Below are 18,537 nucleotides of genomic sequence, written 5' to 3' on the forward strand. Positions count from 1 at the left end.
CATTTAGATCAAGAAGGTAACAAAAAATGAGCACACACACACGAAAAGTCATTTCAAGGAAGAAGAGACATGAAAAGCCCATAAATGAGAAAAACTCTCAATTACATTAATAATCAGGAACATGCAAATTAAAAACACAAGTATGATACCATTTTAAACCTCTCAAATTGGCAGAGTTTAAAAATTCTAGGACTATCATGTGTGGTAAAGATGTGGAAGTACCTTTACTCTGATGGCTACATAGTCAAGTTGAAAATGTACCTACCCTGTAACTGAATAATTCCCCTCCCTAGGTCTCAGCCACAGAGATACTATTGCTCACATTAACTAGAAACATGTACCAAAAAATCTATGCCTATATTGTTTGTAAAGTAAAAAAATACTAGAAACAAGACAAATGTCCATCATCAGGGGAATGCGTAAATCATAGTATACTCATAAGATGAATACACTCACAGCAGTGAGAATGAATGAACTGATGCTAGTCACCAAAATGGATGTGTGTATGTCTGTGTGATAAAACTAAAGTTCATATTCATGCAAAACTAGACATCATGTAAACCAGACATTATATTGCTTGTGGATAACAAACACAGTGAAACTCACAGGAAGACTTGAGGTGAAAAGGAGGGCTCCAGAATGTCAAAGTTGCTGGCAGTGTACTATTTTTAAAACTGATACACGAGGGCCACGTGGGTGGCTCAGTCCCTTAAGTATCTGACTCCCGATTTCGGCTCAGGTCATGATCACAGGGTTGTGAGATCGAACCCACAGCATCAGGCTCTGTTCTGGGATTCCCTCTCTCCCTCCCTTAGCCCTTCCCCCCCCTAAAAAAACTAGTGATACACAAGTATCTATTATATATATATACACATATATATATATAATATATATAATATACACATATATATGCACACTGACCCTTGAACAATAGTGGTTTGAACCATGCAGGTCTACTTACATGTGGATTTTTTTTATACAGTCCAGTACTGTAAATGTATTTTCCTTCCTTATGATTTTCTTAATGGCACTTTCTTTTCTCTAGCTGATTTTATTGTAAGAACATAGTATGTAATACATATAAAATATGTGTTAAACAACTGTTACTGGTAAAGCTTCCACTCAACAGTAGACTACTAGTAGTTAAGTTCTGGAGGAGTCAGAAGTTACAAATGGATTTCCAGCTGAGCAGGGGCCTGGTACCCTGAGCTCCCATGTCATACAAGGGGTCATCTGTATAATATTATAATGTGTTTTAATAATAACCTAGTAATATATAAGAATATATATGTATATATAAGTAATATATAACAAGTAATATATATTAATATATAAGTAATATATAATAAGAATATATATATATATATATATTCCTTTATATATCTCCAAGAAACCTTTCTTTCCCTAACACTCTGGTAAGACCTTCTCTAGTTTTTAAGGGTTTAAAACAGATATTAATGGAGGAAAATACAACAGGAAAGTTACAGATTTGGTACCATTATCTTTGGTCATTAAACCATCAGAATTGTGAAGGTCTTAATTAAAGAAACCATCTAGGTGGAAAACTCAATAGTCATTCTAGGGACACTGAATAAATGCAACCACATGATTCCCACAGTGTTGGGCACATCTTCCCTTGGTCAGTGCTTCTCATGAGGGGTTCCAGAACAGCAGCGTCAGCCCCACCTGCTAAAAATGCAAGTTCCTGGGCCCCATGGAGATTCACTGAATCAGGCATTTGGGGAGGGGCCCCTGCAATCAGTGTTTTAAACAAACTTTCCAGGTGATTCCAATGCATGCTCGTGAGAACTACTGCTGAAAGTTTTTCAAATGTGTAAAAAAAAAACACACACACACACACTTTCATTCCAGCAAAATAAGACCCTTCTATAATCAAATAAAATTCTAGACAGGAAAATCACACCACTGGCCTTTGGAAAACAGGACTGACTTTCAAATCCTTTAATTTCAGGGGTCAGCAAACCATGGCTCATGGACCACATCCAGCTCCCTTATCTGTTTTTGAAGAGATCATGATTTTAATATACATTTTTTTAATCAAAAGAAAAATATTTCATAATACATAAAAATTAAGTAACATTCAGATTACAGTGTCCATATATAAAGTTCTTTTTAAATAAAGATTTATTTATTTAGAGAGGGAGACAGAGCACATATGAACAGAGGGAGGAGCAGACTCCACACTGAGCACAGAGCCGATGTGGGGCTCCATCTCAGGACCCTGAGGTCATGACCTGAGCCTAACTTGAGAGTCTTAAGCTCAAGGGACTAAGCCACCCACATGCCCCACATATAAAGTTTTATTCGAAGGCAGCCTTCCTCATTCATTTACCATGGCTTTAGCTCTTTCTAAATAGCAGAGTTGTGCCATTGTGACAGGAGCTATTTGGCCTATAAAGTAAAAAAATATTTAATACCTGGACCTGTATAGAAAGAGTTTGCCAACTTCTGCTTTTATTCGATATTTAGAATCTACCAATCTGAAAGCAAAATATAAGCAATCACAGTGATTTCTTTTAAAAATACAATTTTCATTTTAATTCTGCAGGCAAAAATCTAATAGCTCAAAGAATCATATGGAAAGCTAAATCAGACCCACTTTTATCTACAAAGCAAATCAAATAGCCCACATAGAGCATCTGGAAAATGTTAATTATGCTTTCTCTCTTCAAATATTCTAATAAATGTCAAAGAAGTGACTGATGAATTTTAATGAAACACTATCACACTGAATTCTGAAAGCTAACTTAGCCATCTCCTCCTGCAGACGTTCACTCGGGTGTTAACCTCACCTGTCAGGCTGTCTTGAATGATGGACTTCACTTTCTGGGCTTTACACTGCGGCTGCCTTCTTCTCTTCCCTGGAATGCAAGTCTCCTCGCAAGAGCCTTCTTCCCTCTGATCCTCAACCTCTTGAATCTTTTCCAGACTAAGTTTAGCTCTTATCACTAAGGACCTGCTCACTGAGCTCCTGAAAATTTTATCCAACCCCCATTGCATGGCTGAGAAAGCCAATTTCTATCCCTATTCATTTTCACTTCTGAGATTCACTTTCCTCTGGATGTCTGAGATCCCTTGAGCATCCATCTTTCTTTTCATTTCCAAGGCTTTAACACTCAGTAAAAAGAAAAGGATGAGTTCTCACCTCTACAAGAGTACATCATGTATTTCAACTTTAAGTGACAGTCACCTTATCTTGGAAATGAGAGCACACTGAACTCTTGGCAGGTTGGTGTTACCAGCCCACACAAAACAGCTGAGCAAGGGGCAGCCCAGGTAGCTCAGCGGTTTAGTGCCACCTTCAGTCCAGGGCGTGATCCTGGACCTGGGATCGAGTCCCACATCAGGATCCCTGCAGGGACCCTGCTTCTCCCTCTGCCTGTGTCTCTGCCTCTCTGTCTCTCTCATGGATAAATGAATTAAATCTTTAAAAAACAAACACAAAAACAGCTGAGCAAGTAAGTCTGGTCTTCAACGTCATGGGGTCTGATCTTTAGGTCACTGTTACTCCACATTCAGCTCCATATTTAAAGCATTCTTCTTAGGCCTTTAAATCACTGGATGCATCCACTTGTAGTTGTGCGGACAAGAAAACCCACCAAAGGGTGCTGTCATGTAAACACATCTCAACTGGGAAAGTAGTCAGTGTTTGTAGTAAAAAGGATCTGGGCTTCCAGTTCAAAAACCAAACCCAGAGGCAGACTACACTCCTGTGGTGCCTTCAGACAGCTGACTCCACTGTGAGATGGTACCGTGCACCAATCTTCAAGGACACCTGTGGCATTTAGGACATCTTTGTGTGGATTGGGGAAGGGATCCTTTCCTCTCGGCAGATGCCACCCTGGGAAGCCCCAGGGTATGTGCTGGTTGTGTGCATACCAAATCCACACCTGCATGCCTGCCCATAGACCTCTGTGAGCTCCTTGGGACCCGGCTCCTGTCCCATCTCACCCCGTACAATACTCCCCTCTCTGGGCTCACTCAGCTCTGGAGACATACGGCCCTCCTTTCTGTTCCTTCAACAAGTCAAACCTTCTCTTGATTCTTGTCTTTGCATATGCTGTTCCTTCTACCTGGTATGCTTTACAAGAAAGATAATAGTGTCCAGTGGCCACTTCCAGCAAGCAGATACATTGCTCGGTTTACAAAACATTTTCTAAACTTTTTGAAGTACCTGACATATAAAATTTAGATTTCACATAAAAATTATATTTCAGCTTATCTTAAGCATTATTCTTTGTATATTCTTTTTTTTTTTTTACAAAGCTACTTTCTAGCTTATCTTGGAAAACCAGAAAGCTCAGCAACAGTGGGCCTCCCACATGAGATGTTGCTGGGCTACTCAGAGCACAAGGTTTCAGGGGATACATCATCCCCACAAGGCCCTGGGCACTCCTTTGATCCCTCCCACGTTTGCGTTTATCATCCTGATTTAAATAAAAGAGAAGCAGCTGGCTTTCAGGGGGCATCTTACAAGCCACCTCTTACAGAGACTTTTTCTGACCTTCTTACCCCCAGTTATCATCCTCATATTTGCCCCTACTCAGTCCACTGTTCTTTCATAGTATTGATATAAATATGTTGCTTTTATAGGTCAAAGATGTTGGATAGTGGCAATTTCACGATTCAATCTAATTTACAACCTGTTAATTACTCTGTTTCATGTCGTCCTATAGAAAGTAGGATCTAATCTTAGTGACTCATATTTTCAATGACCAGTATGTAGACAGTGCCTGGCAGGTACTAGGTACTAAAATATTTGGATGAGTAACTTCAAGGACTCCTCCCACCAAAAGTTCCTTGGCAGCTCCAGAACATACACAAAATTCATTTTCACCTTCCCTGAGGTCTCTAGAATCAGCCCAAGTTAGAATTGGCCTGACCCATACCCCAGGGCAGTCCTACCACTGCTCAGCACTGCCCCCTACTGGGCTCTGGAGCTCTTTTTTTCTCCCAGACCAGCTTCCACCCATACAGCTGATGCCCCCTCGTTTTAGCTTTAGAGATTATTCTGAAGGTGTGATTTTTTTCCTGGAACCCCTGCAAACATCATTGAGACCACCACTGGACATCCAAGAAGATGTTCCCTCAGCCTTAAAAGGAAGCGGGGGTGGGGTGGGGCAGAGAATGGTACTTGTTCCTGAATTAACTGCTGACCATCACCAGAGCCTCGGCCTGCTTACAGATGTCAGCAAGAGGCTGGCTGCTAATCTTTGTATGTGTTCTCTTGTTTACTTGTCTCATTGTCACATTGTTTAACTCTTCTGTTTCCTTCTCTAGTCTATGAATTTTTGAAATTATCTGCAAATCCTCAAGATCTACAAGTGTGAAATTGAATAGGTTCAATCATTCAAGGGCCACATGTAGCATCCATCCCCCAAAGGTGAACAAGGACACAGATGGCCATTTGCCAGGATGCACATTGGTGTCAGCTTCAGACGTCTGTATTTGACAGAGAAACCACCAGGAGGAGCATTTTCCTGCTGTATGCATATGTTTGTGGGAGTATGTTCCAGAAGACACTGTACAGTTAAGTGAAAAAAAAAAAAAACTATTATAATTCCAGGGAAAGTGCTCTTTTCAATTATCTTCCTGTTGCCAAAACCAGTGTACACTTTAAATACTGTAACAAACCTTTTTCCTAAGACACTAGTGGTCACATGTGCCACCCAAACCCCTGCCCTGGAGTGTTTCTGCAGTTCTCTCTCCCATCTCTTGCTTTGGCACTAAACATTGTATTCTCACCAAGGTTCTATACTAAACCCAGTCTCCCCCTTCTTACACTTTACCCTTGGGAAATTTCAACTGACATTCCATCAGCATTCCAAACTTAAATTGTCCAAAAAGAAATGTCAAAGGCACACACACATCTACTTCCTCTCATGATTTTCTAGTGTTTCATGACCCTACCTTCTGAATCTCAAACTTCAACCTTTATAATATAAACTGACAATTCCACCACAATCACGTTTTCTGTGCCTTCATGGGTTTGTATATGTAGCTCCTTCTATCTAGTCTTCCTATTCCCTCTCCCCCACCCATTTAAGAATAATTCATTTTTAAAGACTTGGCTTACGGATCATCTCCTTCCAGGAAGTCTTCCCTGGACCTTTCCAGAAAGATTAGGTGCCTTCCTTCTGAGCTTTCATACCTTATCCTATTCACTTCACAGTTCATAGAGAGTACCTACCATGTGCCAGTCACTGCTCTAGGCACTGAGCGCATATCATTGCACAAAATTCCTGCCTTCATGGAGCTTACATTCCAGTGGGAGAAGGTAGACAATAAATGATGCAGACAGTCCCTGACTTACAACTTTATAATGGTATGAAAGTGATATACATTGGGTAAAAACCATGCTTCAAAATTTGAATTCTGTAGGCTAGTAATATGCAATACCATCCTGTCACCTGATGCTAGGCAGCGGCAGAGTTCTAGGTCAGCCCAGAGTGATCATGAAGGTCAACAACTCATATGCTGACAACCATTTTGTACCGAGACAACTATCCTATTTTTTACTTTCAGTGTAGTATTCAACCAATTACATGAGACCGTCAACACTGTATTATAAAATAGGCTTTGTGTTAGACAATTTTGCCCAACTATAGGCTAATGTAAATGTTGTGAGCCCATCCGAGGTCAGCTAAACTAAACTATGATGTTTGGGAGATTAGGTGTATTAGATGCATTTTCTACCTAGGATATTTTCAACTTACAGCTTAACAAATGTAACCCCATCGTAAGTCAAGGGAGATCTGTATACAAATATAAACATACATTATGTGAGATGGCAAGTGCTACAGAGAAAAAAAAATGGGAAGAAATGTGTAGGGAATACTGGGAACGATGCAATTTTAAATAAAGTGGTAAGGGAAGACCACAGTGAGGGGACATTTAAGCAAAATCCCAGAGATCACAAAGAAATAAATTATAAAGGTATCTGGGGGGAAAAAGGCATACTAAGCTGAGGTAATAGGAGCTCTGGCTAAAGATTAAGAAAGAAGCCAGCTGACATTAATCTAGTGAGAGAAGGAGAAATCAACAAATGAGGTCCAAGAGCAACAAGGGACCAGATCTTGGGCTCTGAAAGCCACTGAGAAGATTATGGCTTTTATTCTGAGACGGAAAGCCTCGAGGATTTTGAGAAATGGTAGGATCCGACTTACTTTCTTAAGGCTGCTGTCTTAATAGACTAGAATACCAAGAGAAGAATCAAGAAAACTCATCACAAGGCTGTAGCAACCCTGGTGTATGCAACAGGGCAACAGCTGTGAAGGATGGATGAAGTGCTCATATTCTGGATATATTATATATTTTTAATGTTGGGCCAACAGATTTGTGGTTGGGTTGGATGTGGGTATGAGAGAAGAGTGATATATATGGTCAGGGTTTGGGCCTGATTCACTGAAAGAATGGATTTGCTCTCCTAAGGAGTATGGAGGCAGGAGCAAGCAGTGGGAGGGAGAAAGAGTGATGGAAAATGGTGAACATTACAGACTTCCAGGCCTTCCTGATAAGTTGGCCTAGAGTTTAGTGTGAATCTCATGGAAAAAGGGGGAGAGAGACCACAAACCACTAAGATCAATGTTTCTTCTATCTGATTAACATGAAGTATCATTAGCACTTCTGAAACAAATCTAGGGTGTATACGTCCCACTCCCAATTATTTATGACCCAAGAAAATCACTTAAGAAAATGATTTATGGTCAATGGTCAAAGTTTATAGGCACAAGTGCAATATTTGATCTAAAAAGAAAGCTCTAAAATCAAAGGACATTTTAACTTCAGAAAGACCACATTAGCACAGTGAACTAAGTATGAGAAGACCACACATACATTGTAGTTTAGAAGATGTTCAAAAAACACTAAGTTAATCTCCCTCCTAAAAAAAAAAAAAAAAAAAAAACTTGCAGAATCTAATTTCTAATTTCTATAATACTTTTGCTGTCTGGTGTCATGGTAAAGTACCTTCTATCATTAAGTGTCTTTCAATGACCTAAGCTTATCATTCACTGTTTTAACAAAAGTAGGCGAATACAAACTCAAACCACTGAGGATATGATGGCCATAGAAGGAAATTAAGAACCAAAAAGCCACCAACGTACATTTAGAAAACCCTACCCTACTGATTTTTTTTAAGTAACATTTTCTGACTACAGAATTTGAAGAAGTCAGAAGTTTTATTGGCAGATATTTCTCACTTGGGGCCCCAAAGGTGAAATGTTAAAACCATTATGGCCATGTCACCTTTTAAGTAAACCTGATACACAGAAATTGAATAGAGAGAAGTATCTCTCTTCCTATTAAAGGTGCTTCCATAAGCACATATTGCTATTCAAATTTGTTATATGTAAAAAGCACACCTACATTTAAGTAAAAAATAATTACCTGTAATTTTGGAATACCTAAGATTAAAAAAAAAAATAAGTCAACTTACCTCATCCCCTAGACTGTAACACAATTTCTTAGAATAAAACACAAGCAGTGTTTGTGCAATACACTACAGTATCGTTTATAAACAGCAAAGGATTGGTAAAAACTGTTCATCAGCAGTAAAGGAGCATCTGTACAGTTAAATGCTATGGTATTTTTGTATTGACAGGTGATGATTTCCAGCAAGCAGTGAAAGAAGTACACAACCGTGTGTACAGAAAGTTCGGATGTACACGAACAAAAGTAAGTACATAAGACATATGTGTGTAACGTCCAGATCTCCTCAGGCAGGAGGAATAGGTGGAAACAGTGACCTCTGCGAGAGGCTGGAGGGTTAGAGGACAAGAAAGAAGGCTCATTTTTCAGTGCTATCCTCCTCTACCTACTGATTTGTTCCATGTTTCATGTATCACTTATTTTTTAAAATTCGAATGATTTAACTTTTTAAAGTAAGGCATTGGTCACAAAGTAGCTAAGCAGCACCTAAAATATAAAGTACCCTTAGAATTTGGCAACTTCACACATGATTTGGTAACACTGGAAGCCAATGAAAAACAATATTCCTAAAAATATTTGTGACTTAATATCTACTTTTCTGAGTGTTCTTTTAATAAAAAAGGGAATTGACAGTAACTTGACCATTTTAATGCTTTAATAAAAGCCTCCAAAGAAAAATAACCAAAAAATCCTGAAATACCCCAGTTTTCTGGTGCTTTCCTATGATACAAGCTATTATCATTATAAATTTACAAAAATCAACACAATTAACCAGGGTTTCAGATGGAAATTCTACCTGTACTGCTTGAGGTAATATATATCCTAATATTTACTTAAGGTATTTACTTAAGGTAAAAGAAAAATTTGTAGTAAAAAAATGCTAAACTTAATGGTAAGTTAAATACAGTAAATAAGGTTATGATTACTTTCATTAATATTATGTTTTATATATACACATATGTAAACATATATATATATGTGTGTGTGTGTCAATACTGTCTATTCTATGGATGAAAGATCTAAATGTGAGACAAGATTCCATCAAAATCCTAGAGAAGAACACAGGCAACACCCTTATTGAACTCGGCCACAGTAACCTCTTGCAAGATACATCCACGAAGGCAAAAGAAACAAAAGCAAAAATGAACTATTGGGACTTCATCAAGATAAGAAGCTTTTGCACAGCAAAGGATACAGTCAACAAAACTCAAAGACAACCTACAGAATGGGAGAAGATATTTGCAAATGACATATCAGATAAAGGGCTAGTTTCCAAGATCTATAAAGAACTTATTAAACTCAACAGCAAAGAAACAAACAATCCAATCATGAAATGGGCAAAAGACATGAACAGAAATCTCACAGAGGAAGACATAGACATGGCCAACATGCATATGAGAAAATGTTCTGCATCACTTGCCATCAAGGAAATACAAATCAAAACCACAATGAGATATCACCTCACACCGGTGAGAATGGGGCAAATTAACAAGGCAGGAAACAACAAATGTTGGAGGGGATGCAGAGAAAAGGGAACCCTCTTACACTGTTGGTGGGAATGTGAACTGGTGCAGCCACTCTGGAAAACTGTGTGGAGGTTCCTCAAAGAGTTAAAAATAGACCTGCCCTACGACCCAGCAATTGCACTATTGGGGATTTACCCCAAAGATACAGATGCAGTGAAACGCCGGGACACCTGCACCCCGATGTTTATAGCAGCAATGGCCACGATAGCCAAACTGTGGAAGGAGCCTTGGTGTCCAACGAAAGATGAATGGATAAAGAAGATGTGGTTTATGTATACATTGGAATATTACTCAGCTATTAGAAATGACAAATACCCACCATTTGCTTCAACGTGGATGGAACTGGAGGGTATTATGCTGAGTGAAGTAAGTCAGTCGGAGAAGGACAAACATTATATGTTCTCATTCATTTGGGGAATATAAATAATAGTGAAAGGGAATATAAGGGAAGGGAGAAGAAATGTGTGGGAAATATCAGAAAGGGAGACAGAACGTAAAGACTGCTAACTCTGGGAAACGAACTAGGGGTGGTAGAAGGGGAGGAGGGCGGGGGGTGGGAGTGAATGGGTGACGGGCACTGGGGGTTATTCTGTATGTTAGTAAATTGAACACCAATAAAAAATTAAAAAAAAAATACTGTCTATTCTAATATGAACCATTATTAATAAGGTTGCTTATATTCAATAAACTGTTACTATAAGAATATCAGACACACACTATCCAAGGGCAGTATCGTTGGATATTACATAATATGCAGCTCCTCAGTGGCAGAGAATGAAGTTAACAAATGTACAATATTAGCTGGCCTGCTTTGTAATGAATTTATAACGTTCGATGCTTCCCAAGCTGCTATAATCTTACAAATGAAGAAAACATTTCCCAGCCAGATCACTCAAGTCGATATCATGCTTCTCATCTGCTAATTAGCACCTACTAAACAACCTCTAACTTAACTCCCAACTAACTTCTGCACATTTTATTGCACCTTTCTCTTCTGGTATTTACTATTTTACTTTCTACATCTCACTTTGGGTCTATGTCTTAACTCTGACTTAACTATAATTTCCACAACACAAGGGGTCTCAGCCATCCCCCATAAACAGCAATGGCTCTGCAAACCCCTGGCGGAAGGAATGGCACTATGAATGCGTAAGTATACATTAATAGTCTTACCACTTTAGGGAAGAAAGCCATGCCTCTCTGTCTCCCCCTCCCTCACCATTTCTTTCATAACATCATTAAACTGAAAAATCTTTTAAATTTTTCATGTCTAAGAACTAGAGCACAATGGTTCAAAAATAAAAGGTGGTAGAGAACATCTTCTTACCTGAAGACATCAGACCAGTAATCTAGAAGACAGATTCGCTTCCAGTCTTCCTAATGCTTGAGAACACCCCAAAAATGTTAATGCCAATAATACCCACTAAAGATGCAAAACCACTTATCTAATGAATATATTTTCTATACATTTTGATGCATAGCCTTTAATACAGTCTGTGTCTCCCAAATTCATTATAAACATCCTTAAAGCATCAACTTATACTGGAATGTAATGCAGCCCAGCACATTAAACAAGATTATAAATAAAGTATACAGATGATTAGGTTCTGGGTTCTCATTCCACGGTTCATTATAAACAGTGCTTGATACCACATTTGCAAATACTACTTAAAAAGTAAACAGACTGCTGAATTATGATTTTCTTTTGCATACACTGAAAGATTTTGTCTTCTGGTAGAAAGTACTTTTAAAACACACAAATTAAAAAGCTGTAATATTCTACATTTAACCCACATACCAATGGTTAAGGTATTATATTTTAAAGTTAGTGGAGGAGGAAAACCATCCACTTGTAACTTAGATTATCAAAAGATTGTATTTACTTACATTCAAAAGTTTTATGGCCTAAAAATTAACAAGTATATCGTACTAGGAATTATCTGGGGAAAATAAGCAAAAACAAAAAGGAAGAAAAACCCTAATGTATCATTTGGGCATAAACAGATGAATCAAGTCATACTTCTAGCAAAAGCCACATTGATGAGGCATAATCAAATCTTAACTTTTAAAAACCTACAGAAATTTCCACAGTAAGTTGTTCAAAGCTGCCACAGCCAGTGAATAATTGCATGTGTATGTTGAGACAATCTTCACTTAGTTGTTTCTGTAAGTAATATAACCCCTTCATAATGAGCTGAAAGAAATTACTTTTCTAACCACTTAAAACCTATTTTAAAAAATCCTTTAAGTTTCTTCCAGTCACTACATTATCAGGGCCAACTGGGAGCAGAAATAACACTGACGCAATTATTATTGTAAGCACACTCTGCATTAATAGTTTTCAACCACAAACAAGTATTCGTGATTCAAAGTACATGAATATTAACCCTTGGTCAGGCATTACACTTTGCGGAAGACAGTGCATCTGGAATCTAAGTGTCTAAATCAGATTCCAGAGAAATATGCTGAATCAGACCATCTAATTCAGAACTCTGAAACTGCTCATAAAAACTGGAGTACAGGGATACCTGGGTGATGCCTAAGTTAAGCGTCTAACTCTTGGTTTGGGCTCAGGTGACTCAGAGTTGTGAGAGTCAGACCGTCATTGGGCTCTGTGATCAGCACGGAGCCTACTTAAGACTCTCCTTTCTCCCTCTGCCCCGACTGCCACATACACGCGCGCATACTCTCTCTCTAAAATAATAAATAAATATTTAAAAATAACACAAAACCAGAGTCCAAGCGAGTGTAAGACCTGGAATTAGAACTCAGAATCCAATCCATTTGTTCTTGAAAGTCTTTCATTTCTGGTTCTCTTCTGGTGCCACTGAAGAACCTCTCTCCAAAAGATCACAGATAAAAGAATAAAAACAGAGGTCTTAACTACCCCCAAAGAGATCATTTGGAAAATAAGCAGAAGAAAAAGTATTAATTACACATAGTAAATATGAGAGCAAATAACACCTAGGTATTTCTAGACTCTAATCTTTCTTCCAGCCAATTCCTGTACATGACGTTCTTCTATCAAGCTTTCCTTATATTCTGCACTCTCTAGTATACCTTGCACAGCAGCATGAATTCTCCTCTGGGGCAAAATTTAGTTATTGTTTCCTTAGTAACTGCATTCCTCAAAAGCACCAGATGTCTTCAAATCAAACTAAACCACCTCATCACAGGATTCAAGACTCCATAAATTCCTGGCCCGGCCCACCCTAGCTTCACCATCCTGTTATCGGTGCACAGTGAAATCACATTTTCTATCCCAGTTAAGACAGCCTACTCTTTACAGACTCTAACCACTGAACATAATCATTCTCTGCCTTGCCTCTTTTCAATAATACCTTTATCAAAAAATGTTTTCTCTTTAAAAACATGAACCTGAGGGGCACCTGGGTAGCTCAGTGGTAGAATGTCTGCCTTCGGCTCAGGTCGTGATCCTGGGGTCCTGGGAACGAGTCCTGCATCGGGCTCCATATAGGGAGCCTGCTTCTCCCTCTGCCTATGTCTCTGCCTCTGTGTGTCTCTCATGAATAAATAAATAAAACCTTTTTAAAAGAACAACATGAACACAAAAGGCACAGGCAACAAAAGAAAATATAAGTTGACTTCATTAAAATTAAAATCTTTTGTGCAAAAAAGGACACTATCAATAGCGTAAAAAGACAACCGAAAGGATGGGAGAGAATATTTGCAACTCTTGTATCTGGCCATGGATTATTTATAACTCATATATCTGACAAGGGATTAATATCCAGAATAAAGAACTATAACTCAAGAACAAAAAAAAATTTAAAAGTGGACAAAACATGAACAAGCACTTCCACAAAAAAATGGTCAATAAGCATGAACAGATGTTCAGTATCACAGAAAAACGCATCACAGAGAAATGATCAAAACCACAATGAGATACCACTTTACCCATTAGGATGGCCACTCTTAAAAACAGAAAAACAAAAAATAACAGTTGTTGGTGAGGATGTGGAGAAACTGAACGCTTATGCACTGCTGATGGGAATGTAAAATGGCACAGTTGCTATACAGATAGTATGGCAATTCCTCAAAAAATTAAACATAAGATCAGCGACTCTACTTCTGAATATGTACTCCAAAGAACTGAACATAGGGGTCTGAACAGGTATTTGTATACAAAAGTACACAGCACTATTCACAAGTCAAACTGTGGAAACAACCCAAATGTCCACTGACTGATGGATTAAAAAAAATGTGGCATATATATATATATATATATATATATATATATATATATATATATATAATGGAATATTATGCAGCCTTTAGAAAGAGTGAAATTCTGATACATATGATAACATGGGTAAGCCTTGAAAACATTATGCTAAGTGAAAGGGATCAGACACAAAGGACAAATATTGTGAGTCACCTAGAGTAGTCAAATTCGGAGACAGGAAGTAGGACAGTGGTAACCGGGCACTAGGAAGATGGAGGAACGGGAAATGAGTGTTTTAAGGATTCTGTTTGGCATGATGTAAAAGTTCTGGAGATGAATAGTGGCAAAAGTTGTGAAACATGCATGTAATTAATGTCACTAAATGGTACACTACTTGAAAGTAGCTAAGATGATAAATTTTATGTCATATATATTTTTAACAAATTTAAAAAATGAAGATTCAGGGCAGCCCCGGTGGTGCAGCGGTTTAGCACCGCCTGCAGCCCAGGACGTGATCCTGGAGACTCTGGATCAAGTCCCTCGTCGGGCTCTCTGTATGGTGCCTGCTTCTCCCTCTGCCTGTGTCTCTGCCTCTCTCTCTCTCTGTCTCTATGAATAAATAAATAAAATCTTTTAAAAAAATAAATAAAATAAAAAAATGAAGATTCAACTGAAAACTGACTCCACAAAACTTCTCGTTTAATATAGATATTATTAATTACTATGCTTGATTGGTTTGTCAATATAAAATGAATCTTAAGTTAGAAAAACTTCTGTAATTAGGCACTTTTTAAGGGATATCTTTATTTATTTATTTTCTTAATATTTTATTTATTTATTCATGAGAGACACGGGGAGAGAGAGAGAGGCAGAGACGCAGGCAGAGGGAGAAGCGGGCTCCATGGAGGGAGTCCGACGTGGGACTCGATCCCGGGTCTCCAGGATCAGGCCCTGGGTGGAAGGCAGACGCTCAACCACGGAGCCACCCAGGCATTAAGGGATATCTTTAAGTACAGTGTTTAAAATTTGACCTATACAATAAAAATTAAGTAATCTGTCAGAGAATAAGCAAACTTGAGAAACTGTATTATAAATTCTTATTCTTATCCTTATTAATTTCTTTTTCTGATCTTATGTTGTAGTACTTTCTTTCATTACAGAACTCTATCCAAAATAGCTAATATTTTAAAGTAAATAATTTCATAAATGGAGTAATGGTATAAAGGATTCCAGTGCTCAACCTGAATTACATAGACATTTCAGTATAAACCAAAGGAAAAGGAGGGAGAAGGTGTTGCCTTCTAAGTCTAAAACATACATGCATTTTTCTAGGTCTAACACATAAGTTAAGACATTTTAACTTGCAAAAAGTTAAAAGGGATATAATAGCATATGTTATAACACAAAGAAGAATTTCACATAATCCATGTTTTATCAAAAGAAACTTTTCCAAGGATCATCATATAAATCTCAAAGATTCTGATGCTGTATCACCACTAGTAAGACAAACATGGGCTCTTTAGACTTAGTCAACAGTGACAGAAACCAGGATTATTACTTTTAGGAGTAAACTAAATGACATGCATAAATATCAAAGTGAATCTTAATTTATTAAGTGATCATTAAATAAAAGTGAGCAACTGGAACCAAGTAATAAAAATAATAAATTACATGGATGGAAGCAACTGACTAGATGTAAGCACGGAGGAATCTGGGCATACAAATAACATGAATCAACAAAGTGGTGCTGCCATCTTAAAAGAAATCTAGTATTTTATAAGATTAATGCAAATGATCTAAGATAAATTAGTATCAAGGTTCCACATTTTAAGAGAGGCCAAAACAAAGGGTCACCATCATTCTACTCCTGTTGCCATATACTAGACTATAGCATATAACAATATATTGGCTAAATGAAGATCTTTAAATTATAATCTGGAGAACTCCAGAGCCAAACATAAACCTGAATTTAAAAGATGTACCACTGGGTTATTATCTTAGTCATGATTTTTAACCTTAAAATTCTGTGGTCAACTCCTAAAGCAGTGTATGTAATGTGAAATCAGATAACCCTTGGATCACAGAGTTTAAGGGAAGTCAAAATACTGAGGAGTCAGGATCTTTCTGGAAGGAAAATGGCAGCTCTTAAAATCTTAAAAGATGGATGTACTAAGAAGGAGGTCCACGAGGGAAAAATGGGAGTTAAGGTAATTTAATTGGAAAAGTCAAGGATGGGACTATGATAAGCTTTACTATGTGAAACACTGTGTGAACCAAGGTTTCCTCACCACCAATGTAGAATGTGAGGATTACCTTGACATTTCATGTTATCAGAACTTCTGCAGAATCCACTGAACTTTTGAAATGTACTAGAATGCTGACCTTTTACTTAATAAACCACAATATAGTATTTGATAGATTATTTTCTAATTACAAAAAATGAAGTAAGAAAATGCTGAAGTTCTGCTCATTTAGAACAAATTTAAAAGAGGAAGGGATCGGGCAGCCGGTGTGGCTCAGCGGTTTAGCACCGCCTTCAAGCCCAGAGTGTGATCCTGGAGACCGGGGATCCAGTCCCACGTTGGGTTCCCTGCATGGAGCCTGCTTTGCCCTCTGCCTGTGTCTCTGCCACACTCTCTTTGTGTCTCTCATGAATAAATAAAATCTTAAAAAAAAAAAAAAAAAGAGGAAGGTGTCTACCAGTATAACTCACTACTCAGATGATTTCCCTTCAGGATAACTAAACTTTGGTTTACTAATCAATCAGTTCAGCAAATTAATGATAAAGGCTATAATTTATACTTAAAACTTAAGTTTTAAGCTTTAGATTAAAAAAAAACTTTTTCTCATGCATACAAAGAATGCGATGCTTTTGGATCTAAAAAGGTTTTAGCTTCATTTCTACAAACATCACTAATCAACAAGGTAATAAAAATTGAGACAGAAAGTAGTGGCATTTATTATTTTTAATCCTAACACTAATATTGAAATTCCTCTCTAATGATCTCAGAAGTGAGAGTTTCAATAGTCTATGATAACTTTGTAAGTGGTAATTCTAGTTCTTAAAGAAAAACTCTAATTACATATAAAGCAATCTTATAAAATTCCACCTTCCTTTTCTTGGAATAAAAAAATCACTACCTGGCTTTGAGAAAAAAATAAAGTGACAGTTAAATATTACTATAAATTGAGCAGAAACCCATCTTTTTCTTTTAGAACAGATTTATGACTTATTTAAGAATAATATTTATGTTAAAAATTAGGAAGCTTTTAAAAAGACTATAACCTTCTATATTTATGATAACTGCACTATAATGTCTGTTTAAAATAAAATATGTATCTAAATAAATGCACTTAGTATATAGTTCTTTAAAGAATATTAGCATTTTAATAGCAAGATTAATCAATGACAATGAAACTATATTTTCCTTAGGAAAAAGAAACTATAAACAATATACACTTAAAGCAATGACTGGAAATACTAAATAATTTTCTGTTATCAAGAGAGTCAATTTAACAATTTAATTTTTCACAAAATTAACAATCACTATTACTTTTATACCAAAAGAGGCATAATTTGGGGGGAGATAAATCTGAGGATTTTGAACATTTTCGCTATCCATTTCTCATTTTTAAGATGTGATGATTCATGGGTCTAATTAAAATTATAATTTTCAGAAATATGCAAAAAAATCCATGTTAAATAACAACAGTGGACCTTGAAGGCATGAGCTTTTGTCACTTTATTGTTAACCAATGAATGTTATCCAAAATTATAGATGTAATTGTAACTTAATTGTACAACACAAAATTATGCTAATGGTAAAAGCCCGTTGGAATTTACCAAATACTCATTAATATATTTTACATTGCTATATGAACATGTGCTCTCAGCTGCTAATAAGAGTTATAACTGATATAATCACTATGAAAACCCATATTGCAAATAGTTGTTCCTGTTTAGAAAAATTCACACAGCTTTAAAAATGGATTAAATCCATTTTAATCCTAATCTACAAATAGATTATAAACAGCAAATATAACTGGTAGTTTTTCAACACTGATATCAAACTGATGTAGCAATGGTAGTGCACACAATCAAAATGTAGAAAATTAATAAAAATCCAATGGAAGTCCAAGTTTTCACTTACTATGGCAATGGCTTTGATGCTTTGGAAAAGTGAACATTTATGCTTTAACGCATGAAGAGCAGAGTTCAACTATTCCTCTGATGTGCTGCAAGGAGAAATATTCTCCTCTGCAGTGTTTTGAAGCATGTGCACAACCACCATACAACAGTCACTTCAAGGTTATTAACCAGTTATCTTTTGTCCTACAAAGTCCAAAAAATATATTAAATGCAACTTTTCCTTT

The 18,537-nt window shown here is 37.1% G+C and overlaps 1 protein-coding gene and 1 long non-coding RNA gene across 9 annotated transcripts in view; one reads left to right on the forward strand and one right to left on the reverse strand.

Moving 5' to 3' along the window:
* RDX (radixin) overlaps positions 1-18,537 on the reverse strand; it is an 87,275-nt gene that overhangs the window by 7,534 nt on the left and 61,204 nt on the right. The gene's annotated exons all lie outside the window — the stretch shown is intronic.
* Positions 1-18,537, forward strand: part of LOC140630925 (uncharacterized) — a 33,337-nt gene that overhangs the window by 6,602 nt on the left and 8,198 nt on the right. Inside the window, exons 2-3 of the long non-coding RNA XR_012028611.1 lie at positions 5,302-5,550; positions 8,624-8,697. This is a non-coding gene — a long non-coding RNA (uncharacterized lncRNA). The remainder of the gene's footprint in view (positions 1-5,301; positions 5,551-8,623; positions 8,698-18,537) is intronic.

This window comes from Canis lupus, chromosome 3 (genome assembly GCF_048164855.1).
Source record: "Canis lupus baileyi chromosome 3, mCanLup2.hap1, whole genome shotgun sequence".
Classification (NCBI taxonomy): Eukaryota; Metazoa; Chordata; class Mammalia; order Carnivora; family Canidae; genus Canis; species Canis lupus.